Source organism: Bos indicus x Bos taurus, chromosome X, assembly GCF_003369695.1.
Source record: "Bos indicus x Bos taurus breed Angus x Brahman F1 hybrid chromosome X, Bos_hybrid_MaternalHap_v2.0, whole genome shotgun sequence".
Classification (NCBI taxonomy): domain Eukaryota; kingdom Metazoa; phylum Chordata; class Mammalia; order Artiodactyla; family Bovidae; genus Bos; species Bos indicus x Bos taurus.
The window spans coordinates 86,481,574-86,494,639 of NC_040105.1; the positions used below are offsets into that span (position 1 = coordinate 86,481,574).

The 13,066-nt window shown below is 44.6% G+C and overlaps 1 long non-coding RNA gene across 1 annotated transcript; it reads right to left on the reverse strand.

Annotated features, from left to right (window-relative positions):
* Positions 1–10,663: 10,663 nt before the first annotated feature.
* Positions 10,664–11,258, reverse strand: LOC113886753. Its single transcript, XR_003509544.1, has 3 exons — positions 11,127–11,258; positions 10,985–11,046; positions 10,664–10,885 (listed from the first exon to the last, which is right to left on the reverse strand). It is a non-coding gene; the product is annotated as an uncharacterized LOC113886753 (long non-coding RNA).
* Positions 11,259–13,066: the final 1,808 nt, after the last annotated feature.

The window sequence follows — 13,066 nt, forward strand, 5'->3', positions numbered from 1 at the left end:
GGATGAGATGGCTGGATGGCATCACCAACTCAATGGACATGAGTTTGGGTAAACTCTGGGAGTTGGTGATGAACAGGGAGGCCTGGCGTGCTGCGATTCATGGGGTCGCAAAGAGTTGGACACGACTGAAAGACTGAACTGACCGACTGATATGACTTTCTGGTCAATATAGTTAAATAGTGTCCTGATGCATTCTCTGACAACATGGAAGGGGTGAATATTCATGGAAGACTCAGGATGGGGGTCAAGTGCCCCTTTTATGTATCCCAGATGGCCTAGCAGGATTTGGGAACTATTAGAGAAGCACCTTGGAGAAGTCAATGGCACCCCACTCCAGTGTTCTTGCCTGGAGAATCCGAGGGACGGGGGAGCCTGGTGGGCTGCCGTCTATGGGGTTGCGCAGAGTCAGACACGACTGAAGTGACACAGCAGCAGCAGAGGAGCACCTTCATGAAGTGTCAAATAGAATTTTTCTGATGCTCACTCATCTCCTTCCCAAGAGGGCTGCATAGCCCTCCTGGTTCACCATAGGTATTCGCAGAAGAAAGAACACAGGCTGAGAGCAGGGCAAATCACATGGTAAATGGCTAGGAGGTGCTCCAGGAATTCCTATACTTCCATAGCCCTTCTTTCTCATCCTCAGCCACAGCACACAATTTGAAAGTCAAAAGTGACTCTGTTGGCCTGGTGCATATGCCTTGGGGTAAACGTTCTGTTTTGTAGGAGTACTGACATATGTCAAGGTCAAGGATCCTCATCCAGCTAAATGGGAACAAAGTTCGGGATGTGATGAGGGGAGGCATTAAAGTTTTGAGTCCCCTGCCCTGTCCCTAGAGCCACACAAGAGCAGAGGGAAACACTGGAATCAAGCTCCCCACCCAGGTGAATGCAAATACCTGCCAAGGAAATCATGCAAATGCATTTAGAACACACCTTATAGGAGACTAGTCTGAAGAGATATGCAAAAATCAAAAGTCCACAGCTTGCTGTCAGAAGTCCCGGTCTCTGCTTGCCCTCCAGCCTGCCATGCCCTTTACCTCACCCCAAACAGTGCTTCCGATCCCCAAGGCCAAAAAGGGAAAACAAGCCCTCCTTTCACAGACAGGAACCTTAAAGGATTTAACAGGAAGCCAATGGCCATCTCCTTGTTACATGTTCTGCAAGATTAACAATCATTTGACTGTTTCTCTACTTTTCCTTAATGACCTAAGCAGTTCAGTTATTAAGTGATAAATCCTCTGGGTATTCATGAGCAGCCAGTTTAATTCAGGAGCCCAAACTGAAACAATCAGGATAATTGAGGTATCTCGGAAACATGAAGGAAGTCAGCCACTGTGCAGAGCAGAAAACAAACTCAACCAGTAGCAGGAGCCTTGTCCCCCAGAAAGAAATGCTGAAGCATGAAGCCGAATGGGATGGAAGGGTGCAAACTTTAGGAAGGGAAAGTGGAAGACAAAAACAAGGAAAAGAAATTCCAGTTCCTCCTCGTCACCCTCCCACTCCACTTTTGGCTTGTATCCAGGCAACCAGCTGAAACCAGCTGCCGGATATACTCCTAGAGCCTCATCCGAGGTCCCAATCAGCTGCAGGAGGCGGGCAGAGGAAGGATGTGTGACAATCTGGAAGATCACCCTCCAACTCTTGTCCCTTCACTCACTGTCCACCCCAACTGACATCTGTTTTCTGAAAAGAAATACAGGAGGGAAAGAAGGAGAAAATTTGCATGTTGGCATTCAGCTTTTGCTTTTGTAGACTCTGGATGCTGAGTGGGCTTGATTGGACAAGCAGATGATGTTTGGATGATGGACTTCTGAGTCTCCATCACTTGATGGGCCTATTGTACAACCAGATGCCCACTCACTTGCTACAGAAGATTGTACCAAGCTCAATGCCTTCGTTGTAGGCTGCAGACCTGTAAAGGTGTTTCCATTATTTTTCTAGAGAATTTGTTGTTGTTGTTCAGTCGCTCAGTCATGTCTGACTCTTTGTGACCCCATGGACTGCCGCAGGCCAGGCTTCCCTGTCCTTCAGTATCTCCTGGCCTTTGCTTAAGCTCATGTTCCCTTGGGTTGGTCATGCGATCCAACCATCTCATCCTCTGTCACCCTTTTCTCCTGCCCTCAATCTTTCATAGCATCAGGGTCTTTTTCAGTGAGTTGGCTCTTTGCATTAGGTGGCCAAAGTATTGGAGCTTCAGCATCAAAGTACTGGTGCTTTAACTTCAATATCAGTCCTTCCAATGAATATTCAGGCTTGATTTCCTTTAAGATTGATTATTCTTAGAGAATAGGCTCTAGCTTTCTGGTTCAACATCTGAGCAGATGAATTTACAGTTTCTTTATAAGCAGATTTCTGTTTGCCCTGTCACAGCCTAACTCACTTCCAGATGGCTGACTAGAAAGTTTCAACTCCAAATTCGTAAGACAAAACCTCCTCATCCAGTAACACATTTGGCTCATAAATCCAATAAACTAAAAATTTTTTTCTCCTTGACTGAACAACCCAAAGGAACATTTTGTTTACCCAGGGCCAACCACTTTTCTGAGTGAACCATGTTTAAGTGAGGAAATACCTGCTTGGAATAACTTTTTCTCATCCTGTGCCCATTTTACCTCCTTTCAAGTCAATGTGCACACAGATAAGTTGATTTTTCAAACATTCATTTTCTAACTTTATACAATTTTGCAAACTTTAACATTTTTATTTTGATGTAATTATAGGTTTTTCCTGTGGTCATGTATGGATGTGAGAGTTGGACTGTGAAGAAGGCTGAGCGCCGAAGAATTGATGCTTTTAAACTGTGGTGTTGGAGAAGATTCTTGAGAGTCCCTTGGACTGCAAGGAGATGCAACCAGTCCATTCTGAAGGAGATCAGCCCTGGGATTTCTTTGGAAGGAATGATGCTAAAGCTGAAACTCCAGTACTTTGGCCACCTCATGCGAAGAGTTGACTCATTGGAAGACTCTGATGCTGGGAGGGATTGGGGGCAAGAGGAGAAGGGGATGACAGAGGATGAGATGGCTGGATGGCATCACTGACTCGATGGACGTGAGTCTGAGTGAACTCCGGGAGTTGGTGATGGACAGGGAGGCCTGGCATGCAGCAATTCATGGGGTCGCAAAGAGTCGGACACAACTGAGCAACTGAGCTGATCTGATAGACTTATAAGAAGTTGTGAATATAGAACAGAGGGGTTCAATATACCTTTCACTCAACCTTCCTTAGGTAACTATAGTAAAGACTCGAAGCCAGAAAATTGACATTGCTACAATGTTTGTGTGTTTTAGTTCATGCCATTTTAGCACATGCATACACAGATTCATGCAACTACCACAGAAATCAAGACACAGAACCATTCCATGACCACTAAAGGCTCTCTTGTGTGACACTTTTATAGTCATACCCATCCCCTCCTCCTGATTTTCTAACTTTTGATTTTGAAATAATGATAGACTCATAAGTTGCAAAAAGAGTGCCAAGAGGTCACTAATACCCATCACCCTGATTCCCGCCCCACCCCATGGTGACATCTTATACAATTATAACATATTATGAAAACCAGACTCATTATAATTAATTAGACTGTAGATGTCGCTCAGATTTCAGTAGTAAAAAATTAAATTATATAACAGTACAATGAATGTCTCATACCCAAGGCTTCCAATTCAAGTGTCTGCCTGCAGTTCAAGTCACTCGGGTGAGGCTCCATCCCACTCAAGCAGCCACAGCTCCCATTGCTTGTTAAGCAACACATCTTTTTCTGTGAGCTGACTGTGCCCCCTTGGGGGGGGCATATTCATCACTATCTTTGGGCCTCTGCTGCAGCAATTTTCCTCTCACTCTCTCCTTTCCAGATTGTCCCCCTTCATCTAAACCTGGCTCATATCTTTCCTTTTCTAGAAAACTGTCCTGAACTATTCCAGTCCTCTTTGAGTTTTCCTTATTCTGAGCTCAGTATGACTGAAATTACTTTCAGCATAGTTAGCATAATTTAGCATGTGAGTTTTTTTTTTTTTTTACCATCTTGCATTATTTTTAAACAATTTGTTAAAAGGCACATGTCATAAAATCTACAATATTAGCAATTTTAGGCGCACAGTTCTGTATTCTTAAGTGCATTCCTATTGTTCTGCAACCATCACCACTGTCTAGTTTCAGAACTTTTACATCATCTCAGACTGAAACTCTGTACCCTCATTCCACGCCCCTAGCCCTTGGTAGCCATTATTTTACTTTCTGTCTCTATGAATTTAGCTAGTCTAAGTAGCTCAAATAAGTGGAATCAGACATTTGTCCTTGTGTTGCATTATTTTAAAAAATATTTCAAGATTTTTGCTAGATTGGAAACTCTTCAAGGATCCAGTATCCTGCTTAAATAAGAAACAGGTAGGTAGATAGGTCGATGATAGATAGATAGATAGATATTCTCTCAGTATGCAGCATAATTGTGGGTGGTTAACAGATGTAGATTTTTCTCACCTTGTCAGGAAACCAAACCTTTCATTTTGTTTTTTTTTTTCCCCCCAAAACAGGAATATCTTATAAGACATCTCCCAGACCTTTTATTTTGGCTTTCACAACTTTGGGTTAAAAACTTGTTCTGGGGTTGGCCCTGAATGTGGCTAAACTCAATGGGTTTTGGCTGTGCCCACTGTGATAGGGTGCATGTGCTGCAAAAGTCACTTTCCTTTTGGCCCATCTTCGGAGGTAAATGTTGAGCTTATTGAGGGCAGAAACAATATTTGAAGTTTCTTTGACGCACCCATGGCAGTGTCAAAAAGGCAGTTAAATAATGTTGTCAGGATGGGCAGGGCGTGAGGGCTGTGGGAAGGTGTAACGTGGTTGCCAAGGAATCTAGTTTGATAACCAAATGAAGACGAAGAGCTTGGCACCAGCTTGTAGGGAAAACCAAAGCCCGCAGGGCAAAATACTTCAGCTCTTGGTTTCTTCACTGGGGAAGAATGAATAATATTAGTAGCCAACATGAATTGAGTACTTAAATACATGCCAGGCATTACTCTAGGTACTTGACACGTATAAACACTCTCTATCCTCCCAACCATCTAAAGAGGCAGGTACTATTATTATTAATTTCATTTTCAGTTGAAGAAATTGAGGCATAGAGGGTTTAGCAATTTACCCAAGTTAGTAAGAAGAGTCAGGGTTTGAATTCAGATGATCAGACTCCAGAGCTCACACTGCTGGTCACGTGCGGAATCGAAGAATACCAGGGTCTTAAGGGACAGAAGCGCTTCTGGCTGGTGAGCTGAGGTGGTTAGAGCTCCAGGCCAGGGGAGGGCACTTTGTGGCTCAATTAGCTTTACTCCCTTCCAAGGCCCATCCCTGGCTGGAAAATGGCTGCCTTTGGTCACAAGGAGTAAGAGACTAAAAGACTGAGTGCAGTCTCACTTCTACTGGTAAAACAACAAGTCCAGTATCCCACATCTCCTAGATTGACAGGTGAATTTTTTTTACCACTGAGCCACCAGGGAAGCCCCTATAAGCGCACATCCACCACAAATGGGTCATTGACGTGTTCATGTACTATGGATAGTATATTTTGATATTGAGGACCACTGTGAACCTCTTGGAAGCTAAGGCCTATACAAACTCTGGGTACCGTAGGATTGTTATTTAAGGGAGGGCCCAGGAAAGAGCTACTGTGTTTCTCAGGGCTCCCCCACCCCCACCCCAGGGAGCCCATTTATTTCACTAGTAGGAAATGAATAATGTTCAGCAGTTTCCTTACCTAGTTGTGGAATTAAAGTGTAGTCCCTTGTGCACCTGACCCACTTGATGTACCAAGAAATGATCCCTCTCCCCAAAAGCAGCTGACTGAATTTTAGAACACTGTGTATCCTGCATGAATACTTCTTATTGCAAAACTTCACTGAGCCCTTGAAGCAACAGAGTAAGCAGCTTTGGCTCAGGTGAAAAGAAAGCCTCAAATGAAACAATGAAAATGCATCAGTGAGCTGAGGGGAAGGCCCAGTGGAGCCCTGTGTTCTGAAATGGGAGCAGGGAATGTGTTCCAGGGGAGAAAGGCCAGGCATAGGTGAAAATTTGCAAAAAGTCTGCAGGTAAGGATATTCATGGCATATTTGGGGGACACTCATGTGACCAGCATGGTTGAAATAGATGGTTCCTATGGGGAGCAGCAATAGACAGGGCTAGAAACGTTAAATACTCTTAGGGAAGACAGGCAGGCAGAAGGATTTAGATTTGAAATAGACAGAAATAATGTGTTGGAGGTAGGAGGGAGGTTCAATATGTATATCTAGGGCTAATTCATGTTGATGTATGGCAGAAACCAACACACTGTTGTAAAGCAATTACCCTTCAATTAAAAAAATTAAAAAGAAATAATGTGTTGGGACTAGAAAGTTCAGGGTCAAAGACTTATCCTATGATGAGTGATTCCATCATGTTGCCTTTGTCAAAGGGGAACAGTCCTCCTGGCTCCCACCTCTTTTAAGTACAAGAGGTGGCAACAGTAGAATAAAGCAAGGACAACCACAAGGCTAATTGTGTTTCTCAGATTCCCTCCACCACACTGTATCAGATTCTTGTCAGTTGCCTGCTGTTGTACTTGAAGTTTCCCAAGATTAACATGACCCAGCAAATACATTAGGCAAACTCAGCCTTTATTCACAGTTACAGGCTTTTGCCTCAAATTCATTTTGATTCTCTTACCCAGGTGAGCTGAGCTGGACAGCAAATAAACCTCAGAGCCCTCTTACCCTCTTTTACAGTTTCAAACTTGAACCAGACCAAGAACTGGGCAACCAGTCTCTCAGTTCCTTTTCCTTGCTCCTCCCCTTGCTCTGTTTAGCTTTCCTGCACTGAATTTTCTACTAATGTAGGAGACAGTGGGCGGGAAAACTTACCTGGGAGAAAGCATGGAGCCCTTTGGTCTTGCCCTTCCAAAGCCCTGCTCCACTGGCATTCTTTCATTCCCTATATTCTGATCTTGATGTATATCAGAGAGCCACCCCTGAGATTACAGTGAGAGGTAATAAGACTATGTGGCCACTTGTCCAACACCCATACATCCAGTCCCTTTTCTGGTTAAGGCCATGGGTTTTACAGCAAGGCACATGACCAGCTGAGGGTACTACTGTCCTCTTCAAGGGGGATCAGAGTGTAGCTGGACCTCAAGACAGGAAGATGCATGGGCATCAGAAAGCTTCCAAACCCCTGCTAAGAGCATTGGGGACACATAAAAGGGGCACTTGATCCCACCTCCCGAGTCTTCCTTGAATACCTACCCCTTCAGTGTTGTCGGGGGAATGATCAGGATATCATTTTAACTAAATTGATCCCCAAAGCCAGGCTATACAGAAGGCTAAAACAAGTTTACTTTTTAATCTCACCCTGTACCAAGCTACATTGTCCAGCTAAGCTTCTGGATAAGTTCTCAACAAATGTGACAGATGGCAGCAATAATATAGCCAGAGCAGCACAGCGCCTGCCAATTTAGGCAATGGCTGATTACAGCAGAAGAGTAAGCACCCCTCCCTTGTTCCCACAGGTTGTTGGAGAAATACAGAAGTTCCCCCCCCACCCACCGCCTCGCACAGTGTAGCTGTCTCTGCTCTATTCAACCCCAGTCCAAGGCACCTGAATCTCTTTTCCAGAGCTGCCAGCTGGGGAGTGTTCACTGGGGAAGGTCTGGTCCCCTCATATCAGGTGACTCCCCTCTAACAAGTTCACTGTGGAGAAGTCTTCTTCCCCTCATTAATTTTTTTTGATCATTTGCTGATGACATGGTAATGTAGAAACTTGGGAGTTATGGAAAAGAATGAAGAAACAGAAAAACATCCTCACGCATGATCCCCCTCATCCAGAAATAACCAATATTAACATAGTAGTGTATTTCTTTTCCAGAGTTTATTGCAGCAATTTTTCTTGACATGGTTGAAATCCTATCACTTCAAAATCATAGCTACTATTTTATCACTTGTTTCCTCCTTAAACAGCATGGTCATGGCTTTAAGAATTGTTGTTACCATGATTTTTTAAGTGCAGGAATCATCTTCTGTCTTACGTTTACATTGCTGTTTGTATAACTTGTAAGACACATAATTAAAGGCCAGGCCCTGCTAATGCCAGGCCCTTCCATGAAATTTAATGCTGCAAGATAAAGTAATAATAGCTGATGTCGTTTGGCGGCTTATTATTTGCAAAGTACTCTTCTAAAGGCTTCACATGTATCAACTCATTTAATCCTCATGCAGTTCTACAAGGCAGGGGTTATTATTATTGCCAGGTGACAGAAGCAGAACCTGGGAACCAGAAGACAGGAGTGAGTTGCTCAGAGGAACACAGGGGGTGAGTGTCAAAGCTGGGGTTTGAACCCAGGCATTGTGACTCTAGAGTCTGCACTCTCAGCGCTTGTAAACCAGCCAGTCCAGGAGCTCCCTGCAATCATGAAGGCAATTTACAATCTAATATGCAACATGCAGTAACATTTTCCAGTCAAGAGTAGTGTTCTTAGGATACAATACACATTCTGTCCTTGGTTTACACTCTAGACTCATAACACCATTTCCCAGCCATAAGTAACAGACCTCTCCCAAGGATGTGAAAAATCTTACAGGAAAAAGGATAGACAGCATAAGGACTTTTGCTTTTCTAAAACATTAGCCTGTATATGCCAACCATATAGCATCTACTACCTGTAAACTTAAAACTTATTTAGGCGAGCAATCTCCCATCAAGAGATGGATTGCGATGATATAGTAAAACAGGATAAGATAGACCATTTGTGTAGTGAGCCTCTCTTTCTTCAGAGTAGCATTTTAAACCCATCTTTCTCCCGAGCAGAGACAGATGGTCACACTTCCAAGGCCCAGAGTCTTCTTAGTTTTCTTTCTTTTCTCTCCTGCATCTTAAAAATCTTCCCATTTCCCCATCCAGGGAATCTGATATTCAGCCCTCTCCCTCCATTGTCCCTGCCTCCCCGTCACTGAAGAACTCCTGTGGGTGTGGGTTTTGGTCAGGGTCAAAGTCTCTATCCTCTCTTGAGAGCAGAGCTCCCCACATTAACCGTCGACTTGCCTAGCAAAATTCACCACCACGCACTCCCGCAAATCCTTATCCTCTGGGCATCTCTCTGTATTTCCCCAATCCTGGGAAGGTTCCAGAGAAATCTATGTACTGCTCTGCACTTGGCTCTCCTCTCCCTGCTGGGGCCCCCTCTTGCTTTGACTCAGCTTGGAAAATCGGTCTTCCAGAGCAGAAGTCCCCTCAAATGAATCCTGCCCCAGAGCTTTGGCTGCGAAGGAAGCATCTGCCTGGACCCTCACAGGGCAAGGAAGAATGGACTTTGCTCCTTCCTTACTACTCTCCGCTTGAGGCCTGCCTTTCTGGCCCGTATCCATCCTTACGCTTGCCATGGAAGACTCACCCTGCAAGAGAGTCTGAACCCCATCTTTGGCTCTGAATGAGGTCCAAGCTTGGACTGTCAGAGGCCGAGAAGGAGACAAGACGCTTTGGTCTTTTCTATCCCTCTTCGTACACCCGCTTTTCTCCCCTACATTCAACCCATCTTTAGCAAAGGAAACCTCCTCCAGTGAGCCATGGCCCGATGCCACATCTGAGCACGGGCTGCCAGCCTGAGCACTCTGATAAGAAGTAACCAGTGACATTTTATCTTTCTCCTCCTTTCGATCCCTGCTTTGAAGCCCAGTGTTGACTCCATCATCAGCAACTGCTGAAGCCCCAGCAGGAGCTGTGGGTAACGGAGCTGTGGGTAATGGACCTGGGTCCGTATAAGATGCCCAAGCCTGTACCGTAAGAGGCCAGGGGCTACACATGATCTTCTTCTTTTTATTTCTCCCTTTATGGCTGTTTTCCTTCTCTACTTTTATCTCCTGGTTGTCCACCAGAGAGTTCCACTCAGCAGAGGACTGAGTTGGACTTGCTGCTGGCAACAGGGCACCAGCCGGTGCCATCCGAGACTGACTGAGAATGGATGCCTTTTTACCCTCACCATTCTCCCTTTGCTCCCAGGTTTCACCCTCCACACTGACATCCCCTAACAGAGGCCCCAGGACAGGAGCGTGACCCAGAACTGGGGCTGCCGAAGATGCTCGAGTCCGCAGCGTCAGAGGACAAGGAAGATACACCATCTTTCTTTCCTTCCTATTCCTCCTTTTACGGCTGTTCTTCTTCCCTATGCGTCCCCTGATGTTAGCCCTCTGCCATATAGCTTGATCGGGAGCTGCCTGTGGTTGTGGGGCCTCAGCTTCCATATCCTGACACAGACTGAGGTTGGACATTTTTTCCACCTCATCACCCTCTCTTGGACCCATGCTTTCCTGCCCCACATTTCCCCCACTACTTGCATCAAGATTAGCATCTTCGAGTACGGTTTGAATGGCAGGCGGGGCTCCTGTGTGCGTGGCAGCTGAATCTGCGGCGTTTGCCTGGGTCGTCAGAGCCTCCATGTGAGCTAAGATGTCTTTTTCCACGTTTCTTTCCCCCTCCAGCTTTGCCTTGCTTTTGTTTCTGGATCAATGAAAATGTTGATCTGGAACAGAGAGAAAAGAAGTCATCCAAGAGGGAAATGAGATTTACAATCAAGGCTAGCAAAATGGCCCTTCTGGAAGGAGAGTATCAAGCATCAGGTCTGGGGGACTTAAATCAACCATACCTGAAACCATTTAGAAGCAGAGCTGGTTATGGAGGTGGTGAACAAAATAAGGATGTCAGACACCTCGTTGGCAGCTAGCTCACTGATCGGTGCTATTCCACTACAACCTCCTACAAAGGGCTCACTCCTGCTATCTATGGGCGACCCTGGACACCCTCAAAATCCTGATGGCTGGGATTTTCAACCTTCATCAGTCATCACTGTCTTCTTTGAAAGTAGAGGAAAACACTGGAAAGACATAAACAACAACATAAAAATATTTCCATTTGCATCTAAGGGGAATAGAGACATTGGTTAATGGTCAGGTATAGATCTTAGCATTGTTACCTTTTGATGCTTCAGATAGTCTTAGGAGACCAAAATTGTAGCAGAGAAAGCTGGAGTTGAGCCTATAAAGTCAGAGAAAGAAAGCATTATCAAAATGAGCCTGACTAGATTCCCCTGGGTATGACTTTGAGCAGACTCTTACCTGGCTGTCCCAGAAATGATCTGTTGCAGTTTCCCACACAGAAGAATTGGTGTACGCACCAAGGACCCAGGGCGTCTACATAATCCAGTGATGCTCGTTTGATAAAGAAGAGATTCTGGTTTGATATAAAACAACAAAATTCTGTAAAGAAAGTATCCTTAAGTTAAAAAAAAATACATTTTTTTAAAAAAGAAGAGACTCTGTTCAGTTCAGTATGATACTAGCCTTTAGTTCTCCCTCACGGGTTTCGAATTCTTCGCCAAGTTGAAAATCCAGGTCTGGGTCTTGCGCTAGCCCATATAATCCATTCATCACGTATTATAGGTGAGCATAGCTGTAGAGCCAGTTGCTAGTTCTCAAAGAAGTCCTGCTGCAAATTCCAGTCCCTTTTCAACCCTTCTATTGTACTATATATATGTACAAGATAATCTTGGAATGGGCTCACTAGTTACATAATATCCTTTCTATCTGAGCAAATACTTTTAGTTGAACTTTTGATCAAAAAGGAGAAAAGAAGAATAAATCAAGTAGGAATCAAACTCCCTTTCTCTAGTTATGACTGACACAGAGAACTCAGTGAGGCCCCTTTGTTTTACTTTGATAAGAAAGTGTTACCACACAACGGAGGAAAGCAAAGCCTGGCATTGACCTACTGGGCTTAGAAATGGAAAACTTGTTTTAGTTTTTTCTCTTGAATGTGTTTCTATCTAGAACGAGCATTGTGGCAGTATCCGTGTGACTGTGATATCCCTGATGGGGCTGGGGAAGGGCTTACTGAACCTTCTCTCGGGTGCCACAAAAGGCCTAGAACTCTTCTTGTACAATATTCTCAGCCAGTCCTCACTGAAGTTCTCCCAATGTAAGATTGTGGAAAGAGGAATCACACAAGAAAAACTACATACACTGATTATCTAGCATGGTTTCCACTTTTTAAACATCTTTCCTGATGCAATGGTTGCATGTTTCACTGGTCGGTACATAGGGTAAAGTAGTCACCGTGCTAAAGCTAGCCTACCTCATGACAAAGGCAGAGGTTATCACTAGATAAAAGCCAGATGGCTGGCTGCCAAGAGGCCACAATAGGTAAAATTTACCTTGTTCAACACGGTAGAGTCCAAGGTTGGGTCCCCCTACTGAGAGAGGGTCTGTAGTCCAGGGGCAGATGTACATTAACCAAGCACACAGAGTCAGGTCTCTGTTTTCTCTATCCACAGCTGCATCCATGTTCCTAACCATATGTGTATCTATGTGAAATACTCTGTCCCCTGGACACCACTTGGAGGATGGCTGCCTGCTTTGGGCTCAGTAGATTTCCCTCCAGTCTGTTGACCCTTTTGCTCATATAGATTTATTCATTCATTCAACAAATATTTACTGAAACTGCCATGTGCCCAGCATGAGGCTGGGTGCAGGGGCATATATACTTGAGTTTCAGGTTACTTATTTACAGTCATTTTCCATTTTGGTCTCTTGGAGGTGACTGCCTAGATTGGAGTTCTGCGTGTTTCCAACCTCAAGTCACACACATACAGACATTTTATTGGTTGACTCTCAGAGATAGATAATGGCATTCCTTCTATGAAGATTCTGTTAGCTTAATTATCAGAAGCCCACCTATTTATTTACTCTTTCTCCAGGTTATTGGGGCGTCCCTGATAGCTCAGTTGGTAAAGAATCCACCTGCAATGCAGGAGACCCCAGTTTGATTCCTGGGTTGGGAAGATCTATTGGAGAAGGGATAGGCTACCCACTCCAATACACTTGGATTTCCCTTGTGGCTCAACTGGTAAAGAATCTGCCTGCAATGTGGGAGACCCAGATTCAATCCCTGGGTTGGGAAGATCCCCTGGAGAAGGGAAAGACTACCCACTCCAGTATTCTGGCCTGGAGAATTCCATGGACTATATAGTCCATGAGGTTGCAAAGTGTTGGACACGACT